This window comes from Marmota monax, unplaced genomic scaffold (assembly GCF_021218885.2).
Source record: "Marmota monax isolate L192 unplaced genomic scaffold, Marmota_monax_Labrador192_F-V1.1 WCK01_AAM20220418_F8-fsc00205, whole genome shotgun sequence".
In the NCBI taxonomy this organism is placed as follows: Eukaryota; Metazoa; Chordata; class Mammalia; order Rodentia; family Sciuridae; genus Marmota; species Marmota monax.
The window spans coordinates 2,573,372-2,590,696 of NW_026692417.1; the positions used below are offsets into that span (position 1 = coordinate 2,573,372).

The 17,325-nt window shown below is 44.0% G+C and overlaps 1 non-coding gene across 1 annotated transcript; it reads left to right on the plus strand.

The window, feature by feature from the left end:
- The first annotated feature begins 7,488 nt into the window (after positions 1 to 7,488).
- On the plus strand, positions 7,489 to 7,593 carry LOC124091719 (U6 spliceosomal RNA). Its single transcript, XR_006851413.1, has one exon. It is a non-coding gene; the product is annotated as a U6 spliceosomal RNA (small nuclear RNA).
- The last annotated feature ends 9,732 nt before the right edge of the window (positions 7,594 to 17,325 follow it).

The window sequence follows — 17,325 nt, forward strand, 5'->3', positions numbered from 1 at the left end:
CCCGCCGACATAAAGGCCTTCACCCTCTCGCCCTTCCGCCTCAGCCTTAAAGGGGAAATGAATGAGGTCTCGGTCGCCCCCCTGCGGCTCCTCGGACCTAGTAGGCTGGTTCAACTAGTTTAGGGGAGACCAAGCAAGATTGAAGAATTTTGGGTCCTTGATGCCCAGTCCTGCTCCCGCACCTCTGTGTTTAAGCACACTAGGAACTGGGTATGGAAGCGTGACTTCATCCTCACCAGTACCCACCGGGTCGGTTCGTGTCTTTGTGCATCTGTCCATCCGTCGATGCATGCCACACATGTTATCCAGCCCATGCTCTTGGTCTGGGTCTTTTTATTCTTCATGTTTCAGATTAGATTCAGATCTTCCCTGTCATTTTCTCTCTCACGTAACATCCCTTTCCCCATCACAACACTTTATTTACTTCTCAGCACTTTTCATAATTTATGTTTGTTATGGTTAATATCTTTATTCATATCTTCCTAACTAGAATAAATAGGCTTCCTGGGGGTGGGGATCGACCTTGTTTACCTTGTCCAGCTTTGTATCCCCAAGCACCCAGCTTGGTGCTCAACAGTTATTGAATGAATGACTTAATGACTACTGTGCAATGGGACAGTGCTGACACTGGGGATAGAGAAATCAAGTTCATAACTAGACAGGGAGACAAAGGCCAGTTCTCTTTGGTTATTGACCCTCGGTCCTACCTCATTTTCCTTTCTTGCTTATCACTAGAACAGCAGCTTGTGCCACACAGTTTTGAAGACAACAAGCAGGAGGAAGGTAGGCAACTCCAATGATATGATTGGAGCCATCCCGGAATCTTCCCCAGGGTGGCCTGGTCTGACCTTACTTCAGGATGGCCTGTGGCTTCCATCAGAGCTGTGAGTGGTCCAGTTTACCTGTCTTACATAGGAATGGAGACCAGAATGACAACAGGAAAGGAAACCTCAACTGCCAACTCTCCTCTAAGTTAGGGATTCTCTTAAGGCCTCTCTGCTTCCCTTGAGGTTTCTAAGCTGGGAGACAAAACCCCAACCCTCCCAGGCTTCTTCTTTTCACAGGAATACCAAGAACAGCTCATCCTGCCCAGCTGTGGATCATCCTAGAGATCCAGTTACAAGGTTCTTGGAGATCTGGGCTGTCTCCTTTAGAGGGATCACAGAGCACAAAAGATCAAGAAGAATAACAAAAACTTCTGTATGCACCATAATTTATAGCTTAAAATTTAACATTTGTTCATTTTGTCTTCATAAAGATTATATGAAGGGCAAAGGACAGGTATTTACAGATTGGGAAAATGAGGACCAGAGGGGAAAAGGGCTTCATCAAGGTCAGGCAATGACTTAATTACTTAATAGTGGATCATCTGCTTAGAAATCTTTCCTTTCTTTCTTTTTGGTACCATGGATTGAACCCAGGTGTGATTAACCACTGAGACACATTCCTACCCCCTTTTTGTTTTATTTTTGAGACAGAGTCTTGCTGAGTTACTTAGTTGCTGAAGCTGGCTTTGAACTTGCAATCCTCCTGCCTCAGCCTCCTGAGCTGCTGGCATTACAGGTGTGTGCCGCCATGCCCAGCTTCTGCTTAGAAAAGTGTTTCCCTCCATTACCTTTCTTTTTGCAGTTGCTGTTGTTTACGGTACTGGAAATTGAATCCAGGAGTGCTCTACCACTGATCTACATCCCCAGCCTGTTGTATTTTTAAGATTTATTTTTAGTTGTCAATGGACCTTTATTCTTATTTATTTATATGTGGTGCTGAAAATCAAACCCAGGGCCTCACACATGCTAGGCAAGCGCTCTATCACTGAACCACATCCTCCCTTTTTAATTTCTTAAGACAGCAATTTAGCCAAGATTAGCCTCAAACTTGTGATCCTCTTGTCTCAGCCTCCTGAGTGGCTGAGATTACAAGCATGGCACAGGTTACTCTGCCCAGCTTGTTTTATTTTTTTAAGATGGGTGTTGTGTTGCAGGCTAGTCTCAAACTCATGCGCTGGAGTGATATTCCTGCCTTGGCCTCCCAAGTATCTGTAACTATAGATGTGTGGCTCCTCCTCTTCCCTCTCCTCCCTCCCCCTCCTCCTCCTCCTCTGCCCCCTCCTCCTCCGCTTCCCCCTCCTCCTTCCCCCCTCCTCCTCCTCCTCCTCCTCTTCCTCCTTCCCCCCTCCTCCCCTTCCTCCTTCCCCCTCTTCCCCACCCCCTCCTCCTTTTTCCCAGTGTTGGGGATTGAACACCAGGGCTTTGTCCTGTACTACTGAGCTACAAACTTAGCCCCTCTGTTTTTTTTTTTCTGTGTGTGTGTGTGTGTGTGTGTGACATTGGAACCCAGGGCCTTATGCATGCTAAGCAAGCATTCTACCAATGAACTACAACTCCAGCCCTAGCTGGAACATTTTAGAGAGAGGCTGGCAGGATGCAGTGAGTAGGTTGTCTGTGACTGTAGAGTTGGGAAGGACCCCCATGCTGAAGGTCCCTCTAAATCAAATGCCTGTCATCTCAGAGTAAAGGAAAAGACTGAGTCTCCAAGTGATTGGGCCTGGATCCTAGGACCTCTTTTTCCTCTTAGAAAAGGGATTATTTAGCTTCACTTTTTTTTTTTTTTTTTTTTTTTTTTTTTTACTTTTGGTACTGGGAATTTAACCCAGGGGTGCTTAACCACTGAGCCTTTTAATTTTTTATTTAGAGGCAGGGTCTTGCTGAGTTGCTTAGGGTCTCACTAAGTTTCTGAGGTTGGCTTTGAACTCATGATCCTCCTCAGCCTCCCAAGCTGCTGGGATTAAAGGCATGCACCACCATGCCCAGCATGGCTTCACTCTTTAATAAATAGGTTTAAGGATAATGGAAACTCAGACCTAAAAGGAAGGAATGAGTTCAGAGAACCAAGAAAAATGGGCGCAGAGACACCACCAGATCTCCAGCTGTGAAGTGGGGTACAAGAGTGAGTAATCGAGGAGGGGTCCTAATAGCACTGTGATTAAACTCATAACAATAATAGCCAATACTTCCTGAGCACTTTCTGGGTGCCAGATACTGTTCCAGGGTCAAGGTCCTGCCCAGGCTCACATAGCTAATTGATGGTAGAGCTGGGTGGTAGAGCTGGTTTAGATATAGTGTCCCCCAAAAGCTCACATGTGAGACAATGCAAGAAGGTTTAGAAGAGAAATTATTGGGCTGTGAGAGTCTTAACGCAAACAGTGATTAACTTCTGGGAGTGTTTGAGTGGTAGCTAAAGTGGTAGGGTGTGGCTGGAGGAGGTGGGAATTGGGGGCGTGGCTTTGGGGGTATATATTTATATCTGGCAAGTAGAGACCTCTCTCTCTGCTTTCTGATCCCCACCAGAGCTGCTTCCCCCTGCCACACCCTTCTGCCATGATGTTCAGGTTCACCTTGAGCCCCGAGGAATGGAGCCAGCCTTCTATGGATTAAGACCTATGAAACCATAAGCCCTCAAATAAACTCTTCCTCCTCTACAGTTGTGCTGGTCGGGTCATTTACTCGAAGCAGAAAAAAAAAAAAAAAAGCTGACTAAAACACTGAGATTATAAACCAGGGAGTCTGACTTCAGGATCCACAAACTTAACTACTATGTCATTTTGCTTCTTAGAATTCCAAGGAACTGAGTTCTTAACCTGAGGCTTTGGGGAACATAAGTCCCCTATAATTATGTGCAAAACATCATGTGCCTATGCACATGTGCTTTATTCTGAGGGAGAATCCATAGCTTTCATATTTTTCTATGGGTCAGAAGACTGTTGCTCTGCTCTAGCTCAGAACAGGCTACATCCTCCTCCATCCCACCCCTATCCTTCATCTTCTCCGGATGCCTTATACTCCTAGGACAGACAACAGCTCTTGCTTGGACTATTGCAATACTTCCTGGTGGTCCCCCTAGTCTGAGCTTTCCTTCCTTCTGCTCATTCTTTCTAACATGCAAATGAGATCCCCTGTAAAATTCTTCAGAGCTGGGGGTATAACTCAGTAATAGAGCACTTGCTTAGCATGCGCAAGGCCCCAAATCTTTAATCCCTTCTCAGTCACCAGAAGATAACATAAAAAAATCCCTAGAGCCTACGGTGCTCTGGCACCTGTCCCCATGCCTTACCCTGTCTCTCATCCAATCTCCCAATAAATACCAATCCCTCTCCACCCCAGTCATTCTTTAAGCCCCAGCTCTCTTGCTGCCTCTTCCAAGAAGCCTTCCTTGCCTGCCCCAGGCAGACCTAAGTTTCCTGCTCATTGGTTGCTTGGATTTGGGACCTACTTCCATTGTAGCTCACATCTATTGAGCACTATATATTTTCTTAAGATTTCTCTCACATCTCCCTAATGGACTTTGCACTCCTTTATTGAATAAGGAGCCTTACCTAATTAGTTACAATGGAGAACATATCTAGTGTGTGTGTGTGTGTGTGTGTGTGTGTGTGTGTGTGTGTGTTTAAAGATAGCGTGCTGTACTGGCTGTGGAGTTAGACAAATCTTGATTCATATTTGACTCTGCTGTTAACTGGGCTTATAAACTTAAGTTACTTTATCCCTCTCTGAACCTTAGTTGCTTCAACTATGAAGAAAGAATACTATAATAAAATACTACATCTTCCTCACTGGAATGCTGAGTTTCAATGAACAAATACATTGAAATGGCAACTCCATGCCTGGCATGTTGGCAGGGCCTCAACAAATGTGGGTTCCCTTTCCCCCATTTGAGTTTGCAAACATGTGCTTGGAAATTGTTATGGGAACCACATGGCTTGGCTTTGTGTGGATTTCAGCATATTTGCAAATGCACTTCTACCTGGTTCGTGTGTTTATCATATGAACAGTTGTATTTGAATCAGTGTGATGATGCATGTGTTTATATTTATGTTTTCCTTGGTATGAACAGTGGTATATTTGGACAGCAAATGTGTATATATACCAAGAGTTTTGTGTGGCTATGTTGGTGGGTGGGTATTGCATGTTGAGTAACTGTATGAAATTAAATGTGGCTGTGCACTGCATATGGGGTGGGGGAGGGTGGCTTTGATTATGTGGTTTTGTACATATGAAGGCTGTGGATTCTAAGTGTGTAGCCAGTGTATGTAAACCAACTGTCCAAAAGAACCTTAAATTTCTCTTTCCTTCTCTCTCTCTCTCTCTTTCTTTCTTTCTGTTTTGTTTCAGGTATTAAGGATTTAGCCCAGTGATTTCCACATTCTAGGCAAAAGTGCTACTTCTGAGCTATATCCCCAACCCTCCAATAGAACTATCTGTGTACATGGAAATGTTTTCTATTTACCCTATCCAATAGAGTAGCCACTAGCCTCTTGGACTGAGCACCTGAAATGTGGTTTTAAGATTAAGGAATTAAATCAGGTGGTAGTGCATGCCTGTTACCCCAGTTGCTCCCACTCCAGAAGCTAAGGCAGAAGGATGACAAGTTCAAAGCCAACCTCAGCAACATAGCGAGGCAGCAACACCCTGTCTCTAAATAAAACATAAAAAAGGACTGAGGATGTGGCTCAGTGGCTAAGTACCTCTGGATTCAATCCCTGGAATCAAAAAAAAAAAAAAAAAAAAGGAAAGAAAGAAGAAAAAAAGATTAAGGAACTAAAGATACAATTGTATTTAATTAAAAAAAATTTTTAGTTGTAGATGGACACAATACCTTTATTTATTTAGTTAGTTATAGTTGGATATGATACCTTTATTTTATTTATTTTTCTATGGTGCTTAACCTTGAACCCAGGGCCTCCCATGTGCTAGGAGAGCACTCTACCACTGAGCCACAACCTCAGCACCTTTTACTTATTATTATTATTATTATTATCGTTATTATTATTATTATTATTTTGGTGTGGTGCTGAGGATCGAACCCAGTGCCTTTTTGTGCTAGGCAAGCACTCTACCACTGAGCTACAATCTCAGCCAAATTGTATTTAATTTTAATTAATTTAAATGCAAATAGTCACAGGTACACTGTAGACAGAAACTTCAATCCTGTTTTCCAAACACGAGGTGATGTGCATCCCCCTCTCTCTTACCACGGAAAGCCTACCCATCCTGTACCTGCGCAGGTACAAGGCCCTGCTAGAGCCCTGCCTGCGCATCTGCGAGTGTGTGCGTGTGATTCGTACAGATGGGGCCTCCTCACCCCCCTCCCTCAAGTCCCCAGCGGAGCAGTGAATCAGCCTGACAATGAGGTGAGTCATTCATGAACTGCTCCGGGCCGGCCCAGCAGGCGGGAAGCAAACGTCAGCCAGCCTCCCAGCCCTACTCCCCCCCATCCCGGTGGGATCGCTCAACCCCACGCACTGCAGATGTTCAGGGAGAAACTGACGTGGGCCAATCAAGGCTCTGAAGCTCATCTCTTCCGCCCCTCCCTCTGGTTTGCAATCCATTCATCTCCTAGCCCCTCGCTCCCCTCGGGTGGCTTGTGAGTCATCTGAAGATCTCCCTGAGGACGGAGACATCCAGCTCCTCTATCATGTACTCCCCCATCTAACAGCCACCTCCCCAAGGCAACCCCAGTTGGTCCTCCTCCCATGCTGAGGGTTAGGGAAGAGGAGGCTGGACCCCTCCTGGGGTGCCAAGATCTAGTTTTGGAAACAAAGCTGACCCATTCAGTGCTGTGGGGCACAGCTTAGGGCAGATTGCAGCTGGCTGGACACCCCCGCTCCAAAAAAAAAGGCATCCAGTTTGCTTGGAAGGAGCATTAAGACAAGCATAAGGGCTGGGGGTGTGGCTCAGGGTATAGTGCTTGCTTGGCGTGTATGAGGCACTGGGTTCGATTCTCAGTGCCACATATAAATGAATGAATGAATGAACGAACGAACGAAGGAACGAACAAACAAAAAAAATAAAGGTCCATTGGGGCTGGGGATGTGGCTCAAGCGGTAGCGCACTCGCCTGGCATGAGTGCGGCCCAGGTTCGATCCTCAGCACCACATACAAAGATACTGTGTCTGCCGATAACTAAAAAATAAATATTAAAATTCTCTCTCTCTCTCTCTCTCTCTCTCTCTCTCTCTCTCTCTCTCTTAAAAAAAATAAAGGTCCATTGACAACTAAAAAATATGTATTAAAAAGAAGAAAAGAAAAAGCAAGCATGGATGCAGAAAGGAAGGAGATGCTGAAGGGTGCATCCTGGAGCACCAGGGGGTGGTTGGGAGCAGGGAATAGGGAAGGGACAAGTGTTCCTCTGATTTCCAAGGAAGCTCCACACAGTTATATCCCCAGTGCCCGACCATCTTCACAAAATGGTAGCCTCTACGCCCTGCACACGTGTGTACACACACACACACAGCCCCACATTAATCAACCTTCTGCTCTTGGACTAAACATTACCTGAGGCTCTGGCTTCTGATTTGGACAACCTGGTCCCAAGGTATCATCCCTTACTAGGTCAGAAGCCTTAAAGAAGTTTCAAAGTGCTGAGTTACAGCTCAGTGAGAGAGTGCTTGCCTAGCATGTGTGAAGCTCTGGATCAAATCCCCAGTACCATGCACACTTCGGCAGCACATATACTAAAATTGGAATGATACAGAGAAGATTAGCATGGCCCCTGCACAAATATGACATGCAGATTCGTGAAGCGTTTTATATTAAAAAAAAGAAGAAAAAATCCCCAGTACCAACCAACCAACCAAAAAATGAAATGAAAATTTGGAAACAACCTCAATGTCCAACAATAGGGGATCAAATAAGGAAACAACACAATGGAATACTGCATTACCACCAGAAATGATATAGAAGATTTGATACCAAGGGAGTATTTTCATGGAATGTTACATAAAAATTCAGATTGTAAGCTATGTATAGTTGGATACAATTTTTCTTCAAAATATGAGCAGAGAGAAAAAGATTTTAAAAAGTATAAAAGTATTTACCTTATTTTATTTTATTTTTTAGCAGTACTGGGAATTGAAACCAGGGCCTTGCACATGCTAGGCAAGTGCTCTGCTGCTGAGCTACGTCCACACCCTTTTTATTTTATTTTGAGACAGGGTCTCACTAAGTTATTCAGGCTGACCTCAAACTTGGGATCTTCCTGCGTCAGCTTCCTGAGTAGCTGATATTAAAGGCATGTGTCACCATGCCTAACAAATCTACTTAATTATTAACAACTGTTCTCACTGGATTATGGCTTTAGGAGTGGTTAATTTTCCTCTTTGCACTTTTCTGATCCTCCTCCCAGAATTTTTTTTTTTTCATGGCCATGTGCTGGGGATTGAACCTAGGGTTCAATGCTAGCCAAGTGCTCTACTACTGAGCTATATTCCCACCCCACCCCCAGAACTTCCTATAATAAGAGTTCATGATTTTACAATAGAAAAAATAATTAATATATTAAGAATTTTTAAAAGCTACTGGCCGCGATGGTGCACACCTGTAATCCCAGGAGCTTGGGAGACTGAGGCAGGAGCATCTTGAGTTCAAAGCCAGCCTCAGCAATGGCAAGGTGCTAAGCAACTCAGTGAGACCCTGTCTCTAAATAAAATATAAAATAGAGCTGGGGATGTGGCTCAGTGGTCGAGTGCCCCTGAGTTCAATCCCTGGAAACAAAACAAAACAAAACATAAAGCTGTCTGTGGGGGTGGTAACAGGAATGAAATATAAATGGACATTTTATTGTGGTGATGAAAATGTTCTAAAAGTGGATTATGGTGATAGTTATACAACTTAATAAAGTAATAAAAACTATTGAATTGTATATTTAAGATGGGTAAATTTTATGTTATGTACAGTATACTTAAAATTGCTTTTTTTTTTTTTTTTGTGGTGCTGGGGATTGAACCCAGGACCTTGTGCATGCAAGACAAGCACTCTACCAACTGAGCTATATCCCCAGCCCTTAAAATAGTTTTTGAAAAAAATGTAAGCAAAAGTCATTTGCTGGGCTGTCTGCCATTAAGGTCACTCTTCTGACCTGATGTACTTCTAGGAGCCCTGAAACAACCCAAAGGTGTGAAAGTAGGATGTCAGATGAATTATTTGCTAATTTTAGTAGCCTTAATCTAGGGTCCTTGCTCCAGCAGGATTCCTGGGGCAGGAAAATAGACTTGGGAATGGACTTTCGGGCTTGTACCTGAATCCCCATGCCCCCACAGAGGATGATTCTACAAAGCCTGGGAGAGAGGGATGAGGAGCACAGGTACTGGAAATAGCAAGGTGAAAGCCGGTAAGGGGTAGAAGTAATTTCCGGTATGGAAGGTAAATGCAGGTTCAGTGAGTGGCTGTGGCTAAAGCCAGAGGACCAGTCTTGGGGTGAGGCTGAGGATTACCCTTAGCCAGGCCCCATGCCCCTCTTCATACAAGTACTCCATATCATCCCCCAACAACCCAGGAGGAAGATGTCCATTTTCACAGATGAAGAAACAGAAATCCAAGCAATTACTAAGTAAACTTCCAAACTCACATAGCTGTTAAGTAGAAGAACCTCAGACCAGATTGAGGATTTTACCTTCTGGAGGTGCTTTCCACAAAGGCAAGGGAGTCCACTGATTACATCAGTGTTAAATCAGGCCCTGGACTCTGATAACTTGGGTTCAGACCTTGTGTCTACACTTCTTGGGTTTATGACTTTTGGTAAGTCTCCTTAGCTTCAGGTCCTTCATCCTAAAAGTGAGACTGGGACTGGGAATATATCTCAGTGGAGATAGAACACTTGCTTAGCATGTGCAGGCCCTGGGTTCTACCCTCAGAAGCAGAAGAAATCAAAGTGGGGATGATAATAATACTGATGCTCTCCAGAGGAGATGTTAGGGGAGGATTAAATGGTATAGGTAAAGGGTGTTACTTGGGCTGGACGTGGTGTGCACGCCTGTAATCCCAGCAGCTAAGGCTGAGACAAGAGGATCATGAGTTCAAAGCCAGCCTCAGCAAAAATGAGGCTCTAAGCAACTCAGTGAGACCCTGTTTCTAAATAAAACACAAAATAGGGCTGGGGATGTGCCTCAGTGGTCAAGTGCCCCTGAGTTCAATCCCTGGTACCAAAAAAAAAAAAAGTGTGTTACTTGCTGCTCTGTCTGCCAGGTAGGCATGTGTCCTCATAGATATGTCAGGACCCTGTTGCTTGGGAAGGAAGGACTATACCTTCAAGATGCTACAAATTGAGGACTTTCTATTAGGGATCCCCTAGATCCTTAGTGAGTTCCCAGGAAAAACAGATAGGCCTGTTTATGGGAGGCTCCTCAAAGCTGGAGAGAACCTGCGTGGCTCTGGGCGCTGTCCTGACCCATTAACTTAATAATTGCTTAACTTTCCTGAGCCTCTGCCTTCTTATCTATAAGATGGAGTCTGTAATATCTACTTTGTAGAGTTATAAGAATGATAATATATGTGACAGAGTCTTTTTTTTTTTAGAGAATTTTTTTTTAATATTTATTTTTTAGTTTTTGGCGGACACAACACCTTTGTTTGTATGTGGTGCTGAGGATTGAACCTGGGCCACACGCATGCCAGGCGAGCGCGCTACCGCTTGAGCCACATCCCCAGCCCCGTGACAGAGTCTTTCAAAAGAAAAATCTCTGGATGAGTAGAGTGGCACACCCCTATAATCCCACCTACTTGGGAGGCTGAGGCTCCAGGAGGATTGCAAGTTTAAGGCTAGCATTGGTAACTTAGTGAGACCCTGCCTCAAAAAAAATTTTTTTGTGGGGTACAGGGGGTTAAACCCAGAGACTCTTAACCCCTGAGCTACATCCCCAGCCCTTTTTTGTATTTTATTTTGAGACAGAATCTTGCTGGGGCTGGGGATGTGGCTCAAGCGGTAGCGTGCTCGCCTGGCATGCGTGCGGCCCGGGTTCGAACCTCAGCACCACATACAAACAAAGATGTTGTGTCCGCCGAAAACTAAGAAAATAAATATTAAAAAAAAAAAAAAAAGAATCTTGCTAAGGTGCTTGGGGCCTCATTTAGTTGCTGAGGCTGGCTTTGAAATTGTGATCCTTCTGTAGTAGCCTCCTGAACCTCTGGGATTGCAGGGGTGTGCCACTGCACCCAGCTTTCAAAAAAAAATATTTTTTAAAGAGAGAGAAGAGAGAGAGAGAATTTGTTAATATTTATTTTTCATTTTTTTTCAGTGGACACAACATCTTTATTTATTTATTTATTTTTATGTGGTGCTAAGGATCAAACCCAGTGCCCTGTGCATGCCAGGTGAGCGCGTTACCGCTTGAGCCACATCCCCAGCCTCAAATTAAAAAAATAAATAAATAAAAAGAGAAATGGCTAGGGATGTAGCTTAGTGGTAAAGCACCCCTGGATTCAACCCTCTATCAAAAATAAATAAAATAAAACAAAATAAAATAAAAAGGGCTAGGGGTGAGACTCATTGGTAGAAGGCCTCTGGGTTCAATCCCCTGTACTGAAGAGAGAGGGAAAAGAAAAAGAAAGAAATTCTCTCAATAACCATTTATGAAAAAGGTGTACAAAATGTATGTTAACCAAAGATAGCTTGCTGGAGGGAGGGCATTCGGGCCAGTGTTTGTGTGCCCATGTGCCATACCTCTCTATGTGGTGTTTAAGTCCACTGTGTCTTGTCCTCTATTGTTTCATGACCTCAGAGCCAAGAGAGCCTTCCAGAATCACTGGCTTCATACCTCCAATCACAAAGGGAAATTGAGTCTCAGGACAAATGATTTGCCTGAGCTTCTAGTCAGAGGTGATCTCTATTCCCCAGGGGGCATGACCATGCTGTGTTCCACAGGATGGATGGTAAGCTCCCTGAGGGGTAGGCACATTGGCACCTTCTGTCCTTTCCCAGCATTTTCTGGACATGCTCTGTCCAGAGAAGACACCTTGGGAAGAACTTGTGTTCATGTGGTCTTGAGTCCTGAACTCGTATGCAGGAACCCTAGATAGTCCAGAAAATCTTGAGCCTCAGTTCCAATTTCCAGCAAGAGGGATGGGAAATGTTAGACTTTCTTCAAGACTCTGCCTTTCTTTCTGTTAGAAGGATAAAGAGGCAGGGCTGGGGAATATAGCTCAGTTGGTAGAGAGTTTGCCTCTCTTGCACAAGGCTCTGGGTTCAATCCTCAGTACAAAAAAAAAAAAAAAAAAAAAAGAAGAAGAACAAGAAAAAGAAGAAGGATAAGAAGGCCATATGTAGAGCCATGTGTGGTAATCCCAGCTACCTAAGAGCCTGAGGCAGGAGGATTGCAAGTTCAAGGCCAGCCTGGGCAATAAGCAAGACCCTGTCTCAAAATAAAAAATAATAAAAAGAGCTGAGGCTGGGGTTGTGGCTCAGTGGCAGAGCACTTGCCTCACAAATATGAGGTACTGGGTTTGATCCTCAGTACCATATAAAAATAAATAAACAAAACAAAGATATTGTGTCCATGTATAATTAAATTTTAAAAAGAGAGAGAGAAAGAGAGAGAGAGAGAGAGAGAACGCTAGCGCTGAGCAGTAGAGCACCTCTGGGGTCAATGATCAGTACTGAGAAGAAGAAATTAAAAAAAAGAAGAAAGAAGAAGGAGAAGGAGAAGGAGAAGGAGAAGGAGGAGGCAGCTCAATGTGTTCCATTCCAGGTTCCTAAAAGGAGCTGGGCTGTGAAGCCTTGTCCTGGGGTCCCACCTCTGACCCAGGCCTTCTGGTCACCTGCTATTGTTTAGCAGGTAGCCAGGGTTTAGGAAGGCTGTTGACCAATGTGCAATCTGCAGTCAAGAGTACTGGCCACTTTTCTTGCTTTCTCTTTCTATATATACATGCATTATATTTTATTATTATTATTATTATTATTATTATTATTATTATTATTATTATTATTATTATGTGCCCGGACATGGTAGTAGCTGTACCAAGAATAATTTTTATTTTTAAACAAATTCACCACCCCTGCCTTGTTCTAGGAGTCATGGTACTGGCTTTCCTAGGCTAAGTGTGGAGAGAGTGACACCAGTCCCCAACTTCTAGACCAGGAAGGGAGGCAGGAGCCCTAGGAAGGGATTCCAGGTGTCAAAAACTAGGTAAGGGTCCTCACTTCTAGCCAGGTCCTCCCTGTTTTAATGTTGTTTTTGTTTATTTTGAGCTACGATTCTAGAATAGAGTTAGCTGGCAGAAGTGGAAAAGTCCTCAGAAGTCATCTCTCCAACCACAACGTTTTACAGTTGAGGAAACAGGCCCAGAGGGATGGCGGCTTGAGCAAGGCCCCTGTTGCCCTTCCCCCAAACATCTCAGAGTCAAGCATGACTGTGGCTGGATGCTGGCCCAAACGGGTTTCTTTCTGCCTCAAGCCCAGAGAAGAGGGCCCTGGAGGTGGGAAGGAAAGGGAAAGGAGGAAGAAAGTGTTTTTCCACCCTTCCTTCTCAACTTCACCTTGTTGGACTAGCCAGAAATGTATCCATCTGGAAGAAAGATAATCTAGTCCTACCCTCTCATGATACAAATAAAGAAACGGGGCCCATTCACATTCCACTGCTGCAGAAAGAAAGAAAGAAAGAAAGAAAGAAAGAAAGAAAGAAAGAAAGAAAGAAAAGAAAAGAAATAAGGGCCCAGAGAGAGGAAACAACTTGTCTGGGCTCATACAGGGGACACCTGGGCCAAACCCAGGCATCCTAGGGGCGGTTTTCCTGAAGTTCTACATCTTTCTAAGTATCATCCCTTGGCTTGGTGCCTGGGGCACATGGAATTTGCTCTAAAATAAACTTTCCTCTGGCTCTAGCACTGTGAACAGTCCAAAGGCAGGATTGGGCCTTAAGTACACTGAAAGAATGAAAGTCCAGCTTAAATTTTGAAACTTGGTAACTATGCTGAACATTGTCACATCAGCTGTCATACCTAATTTGAGACTCAAAATGTCAGAACTGAAAGGGGCCTCAGAGAACAGAAGTCTAAGTTCAGTTTCCCAGATATGGAGACCAAGGCCCTGAGGGGAAACGACTCATTCAACCGCACACCAAGATGGAGTTGTCCTGTGAACCCAAGTTTCCTCACCTCCTGACCTGTCATCTTCTCCTCCTCCTTCTTTGCAGTCCCCACAGTACCTATCATTGTGCTGGCCTCATAATTTTTCAATATGCTCAATAAATTCTCGATGAATGGTGTATACACAAGATGCCTTTGTATATAAGACACTTTACATAATTGATGTAAACCTCAGAGTACATGTTGTCTTTGATAATCGTCTAATAAATGATTATTGCTTTGGTTTATCAGCTCAGTCCTTCCTCATTCTATATTCTGTCTAAGAGTGTGTTTAGGGAGAACTGGACTATTTCTCCCACAGTCACTCTTTGGAGGCTACTTAAATATGGGCCCACCAAGGACCAGAACTGTGGGTGAAGGGCATGGGGGTAAGAAAGATGGTGGAATGAGTTAGACATCATAACCCTAAATACATGTATGAAGACATGAATGGCGTGAAAATACTTTGTGTACAACCAGTGACTTGAAAAATTGTACTCTGTGTAATATGAAATGAATTGCATTCTGCTGTCATATATCATAAATTAGAATAAATAAATAATTTAATTTTAAAAAAAAGAACTGTAAGCTAGATCACTCTGGGCAGATCCTTTGGAATTCTGCCCACAGATCTAAAAATTTCTACTCCAGAGAAATTCTGGGTGAGACTTTGGAGTTGATGGCACATTGGAACTGGAAACTTGTCTGTTTCCTAGGCATTGTTAACCCTAGAGGCCCCAGAACCTGAGTGAGCGAGGGGTGTGGAGGAGGTGGGGGCTGATGGTCAGCTCAGCAGTGTCTACCATACAGAGAGCAAGGTTGCACTATCTCCTGCCCCAAGTCATGACCAAGACATTCTCATGATTCCAGACAGATATAGTAACTCCCAGAGCCCCCAGCAGTGTTGCTCACCAGTCCTCATTCCTCTCCCAGCCCCTTCCCAAAGTCCAATTCCTGTACCACCTGCTGGGTTATAGTTTAAAAGTATGGCTCTCCTCTTCCTTCCACCAAGAGACCAAGTTTGCCATTGGCTACCAAGTCAGAAGTTCCCAGTCAGCTACTGGAGTCCATCTGCAGCTTCACTTTACATGGGAAAACTGAGGCAGTGCTAAGGTGACAGATCCTCAACCCGTTTCCATGATGAATGGACCTGGCAAGAGTCTCTGCCTACTTTAGTTCTATTTTCTGTGAGGAACTTTAAGCTTCATAGAGCCAGACGCGTCTGTCTATTCCCAGCACCCACCACGGTACTTAACAAACATATGTAGAATAAATGCTGAATTATTTTAGCTCCCTCACACCTGAGAAGGGGAAATCTGAAGGCTCAAGTCCTATAGGGTAAAATTGTTACGTTTTTGTGTTGGAGATTGAAATCGGGACCTCAAATATACTAAGAATGCACTCTCTCACTGAGCTATACCCCCAGTCTCCCATACCACAAAATCTTGTGTCTTCTGGGGCATTTGGATGCTGGAAAATGGAAGTAATGATCTCAAGAGACCTCCAGAAAAGAGGACTAGAGTTCTGGGCTGGGAACCCTATCCCACCAGCTGTTCGTTATTCCCTGTGTTTAGGGAACAGAGTCCAGGGTTTGGATTCCAGTCCTTCCTTCTATGAACTCTGTAATGTTAGGCAATTATTTGGCTTCTCTGAGCCTCTGTTCTTTCATCAGAATGGACACGCCTAACCTAGGTGCTTCATGAGACAATTTTTGACCATCATCTGTCACCCTAAATGGGGGAGAACCCAAGAAGAAAGAAACTGAAATCTTCCAGGACATCCAAACCTTTACTGAACATCTACTATGTGAGAGATGATGTGCTCGGTGCTGGAAAGGCAAAAAGGCATCTGATATCGTCTATTTTCTCCAGTGGCCCATAATCATTTAGGGGAGGCAAACTATAAGCCCTAAGAAACAAATTTCGAAGCCGGCCCAACCCAACTGCCAAGGGATATCACAAAACAGTGCAAGAGTAACCACAAATGGTGGCATCATTATTACAGGAAGAAATCGGGGGGGACCCCTGACCTCAGAGGGATGAGAATCATTTCATGGGGGTGATCTTTCTGTTTAGAGCCCATTGTTGCATGCAAAAGTGCTCATCTTGGTTTACTAACACTCAGTCACATCCTTCCACAAATGTTGAAGTCTCTTTTGTTCCAGGAGATGTGTGGTTTCTACTCTCAAGAAACACAGTGGCATATAGGGCTGGGTGCTGTGGTGCACACCTGGATCCTTGCTAAGTCAGGAGGACTGCAAGTTTGAGGCCTGTCTGGTTGATTTAGTGAAACCCTGTCTCAAATAAAATCTAAAAGGGGTCGGAGATGATGGGGGGGCTGGGGTTGTGGCTCAGTGGTAGAGTACTCACCTAGCACGTGAGAGGTGCTAGGTTCAAGGCTAAGCGCCACATAAAAATAAATAAATAAAATAAAGGCATTGTGTCCATCTACAACTAAAATTTAAAAAGTACTTAAAAAAAGGGGGGGTTTGGAGATGTAGCTCAGTGGTAGAACATATGCTTAGCATGTGCAAAGTCCTGGGTTTGATCCTTAACACACACGGGCACATGCGTGCAAACACGTGCACGCGCACACATACACACACACACACACACACCAACTTACAGTTTGTTAGAAGCTGGACACTGAAACAATAATGCCATAAATATTATATTTATATGTAATGGGTATATATTTAAAAATTGTGTTATCAGAGTCAGTGAAAGCTTATATAACAAGGGGACCTAGCTTAATTAAAGGACCAAGGAAGGCCTCTTTCAAGTGATATTTAATAGAGCTCCCACAGATGAGTAACAGCAGGCAAAGAGAAGGAGGCAGGGTATTCCAGAAAGAAAAACAAAAGACCAGCCTGTGCAAAGGCCCTGAAGAGCAAAGAGCACATTGTTCCAGACATTAGAGAAAGCTATGTGGCTGCCCGGAGAGAGCCCTCGGAGAGGAGAGGCGGGTGGGCAGGGACTGGATCATGTAGAAGCTTTTGGCTGTTTTGTTTTCCCTCATATGAGGAGAAGACCAGCTGCAGCAACATCTCCTAGGGTATTAAAAACTAAGATTTCTGGGCCTCCTTCCCACTAGAAAAACAAGATCTGGAGGTGGGGTCCAAGAATTATATTTTGAAAAAGTTCCTCTGGTGATTTGTTAGCACCCTTAAGTTTGAAAACCACTTTTCTGAACCAGCAGCAGGTTTTAGTAACAAAATTAGAAAGGTATTTATTTATTTATGGTACCAGGAATCAGACTCAGGGCCTTTTTCATGCTAGATAAGTGGGTTACCACCAAGCTACATCCCCGGCCCTTTTTATCTTTCTATGTTATTTTCAGACCGGGTCTCCCTAAATTCCTTGAACTTGCCATCCTCCTGCCTCTACCTCCTGAGTAGGTGGGATTACAGGTATGTGTCATCAAAAATAAGAAA